Source organism: Galeopterus variegatus, unplaced genomic scaffold, assembly GCF_000696425.1.
Source record: "Galeopterus variegatus unplaced genomic scaffold, G_variegatus-3.0.2 Scaffold812, whole genome shotgun sequence".
In the NCBI taxonomy this organism is placed as follows: Eukaryota; Metazoa; Chordata; class Mammalia; order Dermoptera; family Cynocephalidae; genus Galeopterus; species Galeopterus variegatus.
In genome coordinates this window covers 151,636-160,966 of record NW_007726923.1, presented here as the reverse complement: position 1 = coordinate 160,966, position 9,331 = coordinate 151,636, and positions in this window count along the sequence as shown.

Below are 9,331 nucleotides of genomic sequence, written 5' to 3'. Positions count from 1 at the left end.
TATTCTGTAGTTTAGCTCTTTCTTCCATTTTATGAGTTGCTTTTTCTTAAGTTCAAGCAAACTAAATGTATAAATATTTTTTACATAGTATGTATATCATTCCATTTAATGTAATTAATTCTATCTAGCTGTTACTGTATTTTCTCTAATATATCAAAAAGCAGCTTTCTGGAATATTATTAACCTTGGTTATTTATGGCTGATGGGATTATGAGGTGCTTTGTTGCTTCCGTTTATCTTTTGGTATTGCTAGAATTAATTTTATTGACTTTGAACTTTTGTATGAAGACCTTGAAGGTCACAAGCTGAAATCTCCTTCTCCCCAAACAAAATTCATAAAAATAATGGAAAAGATATTTTAAGACATTATTATAAACATAGCCATGCTCAAAAACAAGAAGATCACCTCTCCATGGACTAAAAACTGTGAGGCATTTGTATGAGTAGAAAAGAGTGGGGTAAACCACAATAATACATGGAAGCTGCCACCACCACATAGTCAGGACAATCACTGTTGCAAAGCTAGGACTGAACCCCCCAGCCAAAAACTGTTGCCCTCAGGCTGAGGCCAAATCCATTTTGCTCCCACTTGGCCAGACCAAAGCCTAGAACTACAATATCCATACCTGAGGGTTTCTCAATGAAAGGTTGCATTCAAATTAATTGGGGAAAGATGTATTATTCAATAAATGATGTTGCATGACTTGGGTACCTAGCTGGAAAAAAAACTAAGCTTAGACCATACATCATACTTGATACCAAAATAAATTGCAGGTGGATCAAATGCTTAAATGTAAAAATATGGAGTCATGAAAGTATATGGGGGGAGAGTAGGACTTTTAAAATATAATCTCAGGATGGGGAAGGTTTACATATGGCCCTCAATCAGAAACCAGCGAAGGAAACATTGGCTATTTTCAACAAAATTCTCTTTGAAGCAGAAACACCATGAAAAAGTCATGAAACAACACACTTGGAAAATATTTGCAACAAATATCACAGACAAATAGTTAACTCCTTATTTTTGAAAAAATGTTCTATAAATCAAAGACAAAAACTCTCCAATCCCAAAAGAAAAATGGGCAAAAGATGTAACAGGTAGAAAAACACGGAAAAGGAAATTAAAACAGTTCCTAAATAAGTGGAAACATTACTCATGATAGAAGTATCAGTTAACAAAATCATTAAGTTTGATAACATACAGTTTGGCAGGGAGAAAAGCACTTTCATACATTGCTGTAAATTAATACAACTTCTATTGAAAACAATCTGACAGTATCAAAATTTTAAATGCACACATTCCTTTATCTAGAAGTTCCTCTTTTAGGAATTTATTCTAAAAATACTCAAACATGTGTGATATGACTTCTACATAGGTAATTGAATTACACTTTATTTCTGATAGCAGAAGAAATAGTAAAGATCTACCCAAAAGGGTCTAATGGATTAATTTATGGCATAGCAATACACTGTAATACTATGAAGCCATAAAAAAGAGAGATCGCTACATTTATTGATGTGGGACCATCTTTAAGATATATGGTGATCAAAGCTACATGCCAAAAAATGTCTATTTTATACTTATAAAATTGATATGAGTGTGTGCTTGTAAATGCATTAAGTATCTTTGGAAGTATACCTAAAAAATAGGTAAAAGTGTTCGACTCTGGGGAAGGGCAAATGGGTGCCAGAGTGAGAAAAAGATAGCTTTTGCTTTTTAGGATTTTTGGATTCTGTATCATGTAATAATTTTGATGTGATTTTGCCATATGTGTTTTTTTATTTGTTGATGTAATGTCTTTATAAATTACTTTCTTAGATTTCTATTAACCTATCCCGGGATAACCCCTCCACGATCATAATGAATAATCGTGTGGGGGGAAAAATAGAGAAAATATACAGAAAATATAAAAATAATGTAATAATCTTTGTCATATGGGATTTATAAGTATTAACTTTTTTTTATATTGGCTTCAAGCTTTTTTTAAAATGAAAAAATAAAATACTGCAGCTAAATTTGAATTCCTCTCCCTTTCCTTTTGCATCCAGTTTTTCTCCTCTTCCCCCAGGGGCAATAACTGTCATGAGTTTGGTGGGTATCCTTTCAGGCTGTTTGTTTTACACTGCAGCTAAATTTGAATTCCTCTCCCTTTCCTTTTGCATCCAGTTTTTCTCCTCTTCCCCCACGGGCAATAACTGTCATGAGTTTGGTGGGTATCCTTTCAGGCTGTTTGTTTTACACACACACACACGACATCAGATCACACCAATTATCATCACTAGTGGCACAGGATGAAATGAAGGTAGCAGGCGAGGCACTGGGAGCTCAAGTGACTGTAGCACTTAGTTTCAATGGCAACAATAGTAATTATAAAGATTGTAGAGCAAACCGTCTAACTGCAGGAAGTATAGACAGCGAAAAAATTAAGACTGAAAGCAAAACTCTTCAGATGATAAAATCCATGGAAAATCGTTAATGCCTTGATTACAGTTTTGGAGGAGTCCCTCATCCCCTGTAGTTGTAGGGCAGATACATATGGATGAGCACCAAACTAAGGGCCTGATTGTAAGGGCTGCAAAGTTCAATGCCAATTACATCTACAACCACATCAAGGGAAGGGAACTGGGCACACTAAGAGAACAGCACTGGTGTGGAAGCAGTGGAACCTTGAGACATGGAGTGAGGACATTTGGGCAGATGCTGAGAACTTTGGATCCCCAAATACCTTTAGACAGGCAGTCACATGGTGCCTAAGGGGACTGGCCTTCCAAGGCAAAAAAAAGCCTTTCAATGACTGAATGACTGCACTTGAGCCAGGTTCTTCATAACCTGATGCTGATTTTGCTCAGGAGCCATCCCCATCCCATAATAAGCTAAATCCCAATGTAGCCCAGATGTAGAAATGAAGGTCTGTTCCATGAGGAGATAACCTGTACACAAAAATGTTCCAGACCTCGTCAGGGTGTATTGCCAGAGCCTGGGGAGCAAGTATGGGAGTGTATACTAAAGATGCTCAATGAAGATGAAATAAAAACTTGATCTGGCTGAAATCATTGACACTCAACTGGGACTGGCTTGGGACTGGTGTTAGTACTCTGCTAGATTTGCTTAATTGATTTTGGCTAATTGATACCTGTATTCAATGTAGTCTATACTTAATGAGGGAGAGAGGGAGGAGGGCGGGAAGTGTCGGTGGTGGGCCATAATAATCATATACATTGTATTTTGACAAAATAAAAAATTTAAAAAAAAAAAAAAATGTGGCCCAGGCACCAGCAGCATCAGCCTCATTGGGAGCTACTTTAAAATGCAGAATCTCAGGTCCCATCCCGGACCTTCTGAATAAAAATTTTAGCAAGATCTCCATGTGATTTATATGCACATTATGCATTGCAGTTTGAGAAGCATTATTCTAGACAAAGAAGCTCAAAGATTCGGGAAAGTGAAAATATTGAAATGGAGCTATTATGTGCAACATGCTTTGACACTACCCCCCTCACCATAATCCCTGAGCAAGCCCAGAGGATGCACCTATCACCAAGGAATTACAACATGCATTCGTGAGGAGGGCACTAGCAGGGCTGAAGCAACGATTAAGCAAGCAGACAGCCAGTGTGCAACATTTAAGGAGGTGCTCTCAGGTGCCGACCCTGCACTTGCATGAGCCTGAGCGTGAGCATCTCCTTATATATTTTGCAAGCGTACCTCATAGCTCTTCAATGGTTATTTTCTATAAGCCAGAAATGACAGTGGGGTGTTCTGCAATGGAATTGGCTTCCCTTATCCCAATAGAAATAATGGGTTCCAGCATTAGTAGAGGTCAGGTGGTTATGCTTATTAAATAGCAGAGATAAGGTGGGCACAATTATCTCAATAAGCCATGGGACTGGAGTGGTAATCAGAGTGTTTGACCAGCAAAAATCTGTGGTAATGATCATGGCATCCCTAGATATTCAGTACATGAGCAGTGTACTAAAATGATGCTTGGCATACATAGGCAGGAAAGTTATAGATGTGCTGGGTATAAACCTACCTCTAGTTGCCATGGTGGGGATCCACAGCCCTTACTCAGGTTCTAAATATAAGCTAATATAAAATCCTGCAGCTATTTGAGGGAAAGAACTTTGAGAAAGATCCTGTTACATGGCTACAGGCACATTCTTTGAATCTGCCTTGGATTGAATGTCCCCCCAAAATTTAATTCCCACTGTAACTGTTAAGGATAAGAAATCCTATCATAGTAATTGAAAGGTGGAGCCTTGAAGAGGTGATTAAGTTGATAGTTTAATGGTGGTTATGGGCATGGTTCAGAGGGCTTTAAAAGGAGAACAGATGAGAGTCTCTCTCTCTCCCTGCTCCACCATTTCTGGCATGTGAGACCCCTGGGTCATTGTGACAACCACCAGATATGTTCCCTGGACTTTGGACTTCCCAGCCTCTGAAATAATTTCATTTTCTTATAAATTATCCAGACCAGGTATTTTGTCATAAGTAACAGGAACAGACTCATACAGAATCCTGTGATATTCCTGAATGTATGTGTCCATATTTCTCCCAAGATTTGGGAAGTTTTACAAATAATCAACTTTCTGCCCTTTTGTCTCTCTCTTCCCTTTCAAATACCTCTGTAACAGTGCTGTTGTACATTTGATGGTGTCCTATGGATCCCTTATGCTTTCTTTACTCTTTTTCAATCTTTTTTTCTAATTAGCTACTTTCAAATGATCTGTCTTTGAGTTTGCTAATTCTTTCTTCTTTGTAATTGAGTCTGTTATTAAAATTCTCTATCATTATTTTTAGTTCTGTCATTGCCTCCTCCTCCCCCCTTCCCCCTCCCTCTCCCTCTCTCTCTCCCCTTTGCCATTTCTGCCATGTGAGACCCCTGCATTGCTGTAAAGCCACCACCAAATAAAACCCTCACCAGATGTGTTCCCTGGGCTTTGGACTTCCCAGCCTCCGAAACAGTAAGTAATACATTTTGTTTTCTTATAAGTCACCCAGTTCCAGGCATTTTGTTAAAAGCAACAGAAAACGGACTAATACAGAATTTTCCCCAATCTTTCCCCAGAGGGACCTGTGGACATTTAATAGAATGACTGTGTACTGGGGAAATGGAAATATTCTGGGTTTATTAGATTCTGGCTGTGAACTGGCAGAGAACTGAAATACATATTGGTCCAGCAGGCAGAGAGGGGGCTTAAGAAGCCTGATAGCCACTTGTCCTTTGGTTATTCCTCCAGTCTGGACAATATATAGTAGTCACAGATATTGGAAACTGGCAGAATTTCCACATCAGTTTCCTGATCCAAAAAATGAGAATTATTGTGGTAAGAAGGGCCATGTAGAAGCCCCTGAAATTGTACTCCCTGCCCTCATCAAAACAACAATACCACATTCTTGGGGGATCTCAGATATTTGTCCCACTATCGACAGCTTAATAGATGATGCAGAGGTAGTGATTCCTATCACATCTTCACTTAACCCACCTCTTTGGCTGGTACAAAAGCCACATGGGCATGGAGAACGTCCATGGTTTTCACAAACACCATCAGGTTGTGATGTCAATTTCATCCAGTCTTCCAAATGTGGTATCTTTCCTGGAGCAAGTTAACACAGCTCCTGGCTTTGCAGCTATTTCCTGCTTCTTCCCACCCCTACTGCCACCCCCTACTATTTCCATGAGAGAAGAAAATTAGAAGCAGTTTGTGTTTCTTTTTTTGGCCACTCATCTTAGATATTTATGGCAAGAGGCTGCACACTTTGCTTGTTTCTCTGCAGCTCATCATTGCTGGCTCATTTGGGGCTGTATCTTTAGTTTTTGTCCAATATTTATAAAATATTGGGGGAAAGACTTTTGGGGTCTGGACTTACTCTGATATCTACTACCCAGGGTTCTAAACTTTACATGAATTATTGCATGAAGATGTCAGCATATATACCTCTAGGGTAAATGATTCACATCAATTCTGGGATCTTTTAATGTCATTTTATAATAGGCTACTCTTGCATCTTTTTGTGAACATGTCTTATATTTAAAATTATAAAGCTTTTTTTCTTCTTTTATCCCCCAAGATGGCTGACTAGAGAGATCTGGCACCAGTCCCCCCTCTCCCCTCAACAAAGAGACCGAAACAACAGACAAATATATTTTGACTGGAATGACCAAGGAAATATACTGCAGAGCACCAGGAGAGGGATGACATCATTGTGAAGCACAGACAATGGGCATGACACCATAGAGAGCAAAACAGGGATCCAGCCTCTGCTCTGCTCAGGGACCAGCTCAGAATCAGGCAGAGAGGTTTGCTACAGGCTCAACAGCTGATCTAGTGGCCCTCTACAGAGCTGTCAGGATCTATTGCACCAGTGCATACATGCTCCCAGACCAACAGCAGGCTGGGCAGGGGCTTTGACGCTCCAAGGCAGGCCTCTACAGAGCTGACGGGCTTGGCTGCACCCTTGCAGACTTGTGCTAGGCTCGACAGCTGATCAGATGGCCACCTGCGGAGCTGCCAGGCCCTATGGCACCTGTATATATCTATTGCTGGACCAACTGTTGATTGTGTAGCAGCTTTCCCCCACCCCACAGTGTGCCCTTCAAGAGCCACTGGGTCCTTTGGCATCCATGTAGGCTTGCTCCAGCCTCAATGGCTGATCCAGCGGCCCTCCACAGAGCTTCTAGGACCTGGTATACCTGTGCACTCACTGACAGCAGATTGGGCAGGGGCTTTGACTCTCCAAAGCAGGCCTCTACAGACTGCCAGCCTCACAGCCACAACAACTGTAGAGGATACTAACATTAATAAAGCACATGTATTTCACAGGGCCTTAACCTTTATCTTAGTAGGGCCACAGCCCTTAGTTTTAGCAGGGCCAAAGCCCTGTAACTTTAGGAATAGCCTAATCTTTTAGAATTATACATAGAAATGCTAAGCTTGGGAAAAACAGAAAACTTTCCCAGGACTAAATTCTCTGTTGTAGATTAAAAAAATTGTTAAGAGCAAATAGTGCTTGCTCTAAGGGCAGTCGTCCTTGGTGCAGCTAAATCTAATGATGAGAAAGTATGTGAGCTAAAAGCTTCAAGGTTGGGCCGGCCTGGTGGCGCACTGCTACAGTGTGCCGCTTGGAAGCGCGGCGGCGCTCCCGCTGAGGGTTCAGATCCCACATACAGACCGGCCGCTCACTGGCTGAGCGAGGTGCGGGCGCAACACCGAGGGTTGTGATCCCGTTGCCGGTCCTGGTCCAGTACGGGCACGACACTGAGGGTTGCGATCCGTTGCCGGTCACAAAAAAAGACAAAAAGGAAAATAAATAAATAAATAAATAAAAGCTTCAAGGTTGATGGTTGGGGGATGTTCCACATCTTGCCTTCCATTGTTTCTTTAAGTTTCTTGGGGAGATGTGTTGCCATGACCATTATCTCATTGTTTCTTTTTGTACTTCACATAGCCTAGTTTTTTGTCTCCTACTATGACTGATTAACCAATTGTGTTCTCTTCTGTAACTTTCTTGCCTGGACAATAAAAACTGAGAGAAAACCTGATTCGGGGCTATTCCTAAGGATCCTTCTCTCTTGAAGGAATTGCTCCTGGTATTAACCCCTTTGGGCCTCTCATCACTCTGGAGAAATGGGCTTTAAGTAATCCTTTGCATCTCCATCACCGTGGGAGAGGTGACAAACAACACTCCCCAGGGACACCCACCCCAACAAGAAACTACCGAGGGCCCTACCATCCAGGCCACAGAGGAACACACAGACAACTCCAAGACTGAATACAGTTGAAAAAGTTGCACAAAGAGTGTACTACTGCACTCACCCAGATCGAAGCTTAAAATGCCTAACCCAACTTTCAATATAGAACACTTCTATGGGAAAGAGACTTCTCCCTTCAAAAACCACTCCTAAAATTAAAAGAAGTGATTACACCACCAGATGCCCAGACATCAACACAGAGGTACAAGAAGCATGAAAAAACAGAGAAACATAATTCCTCCAAAAGAAGACTACAGTTCTCCAACACCAGACTCCAAACAACAGGAAACCAGCAAATCACCTGAAGAGGAATGACAAATGGCAATACTAAGGAAACTCAACATGATAGATAAATAGATAGAAATCACAATGATGTCAAAAAAAAAAAAAAAAAGCAATCCAAGACATGTATGATAAATCTAGCAAAGAGATAGAAATAATAAAGAAGAACCAAGCAGAAATCCTGGAATTGAAGAATTCATTCAACGAAATAAAAAATACAACTGGGAGCATAAGCAACAGACTAGAACAAGTGGAAGAAAGAATTTCTGAGCTAGAAGAAAGGAATTTTGAATTAACACAGTTAGGCCAAAAAAAGAAAAAGAAAGGAAAAAAGAATTTAAAATAAAGAAAACCTATAAGATCTTTCTGATAAACTTAGGCATACAAACATCCATATTATGGGTGTGCCAGAAGGTGAAGAGAAAGGAAAAGGCATTGAAAGCCTATTTAATGAAATAATAGCCCCAAACTTCCCAAGTATTGGGAGAGATACAGTCTTACAGATCCAAGAAGCTCAAATGGATTCAAATGGACCTGCAAATGGATTCAACCCAAAAAGGACCTCCTCAAGACACATTATAGTCAAATTGTCAAAAGTTAAAGACAAAGAAAAGCACCAAATCACCTATAAGGGAATCCCCATCGGGCTAACAGCAGACTTCTCAAGAGAAACCCTACAGGCCAGGAGAGAGTGAGATGACATATTCAAAGTACTAAAAGAAAGAAACCTGCCAACCAAGAACGCTATATCCAAAAACGCTTTCTTTCAGAAATGAAGAAAAAATAGTATCTTTCCCAGACAAACAAAAACTGCAGGAGTTCACCACCACGGGACCAGCCCTTCAACAAATCCTCAAGGGAATCCTAAATCTGGCATTAAAAAGGCAATATATATACTATAAATACACAAAAAAAGAATAAAAACCTCTAGTAGAACAGATACTCAAATGAGAGAGAAAGAAAATGTATCCTATCACTACAAAAAAGCAAAAAACAAAAAATCACCAAACAGCAAAAACAATAAAAGGGAAAGAAAGGAACAAAGAAATATAAAACAACCATAAAAATTAATAAAAAGGACTGAGGTGACTGAGAAAAGCAGATGCGCATGAGCATTCGGTTCTAAGATGGCGACGGGTCTGGAGTGGCCGTGACAGGAGACAGCGCGATCCTGTGAGCTGTGCGCTGATACCAGAGTATTGATTGCATTTCCAAGAGCAACAAAAGGCAAATTATTCTTTCAACAACGATCCTACATCGACAAACAAGCGGCAGCAGGTTCGAGGTTTTGGGGC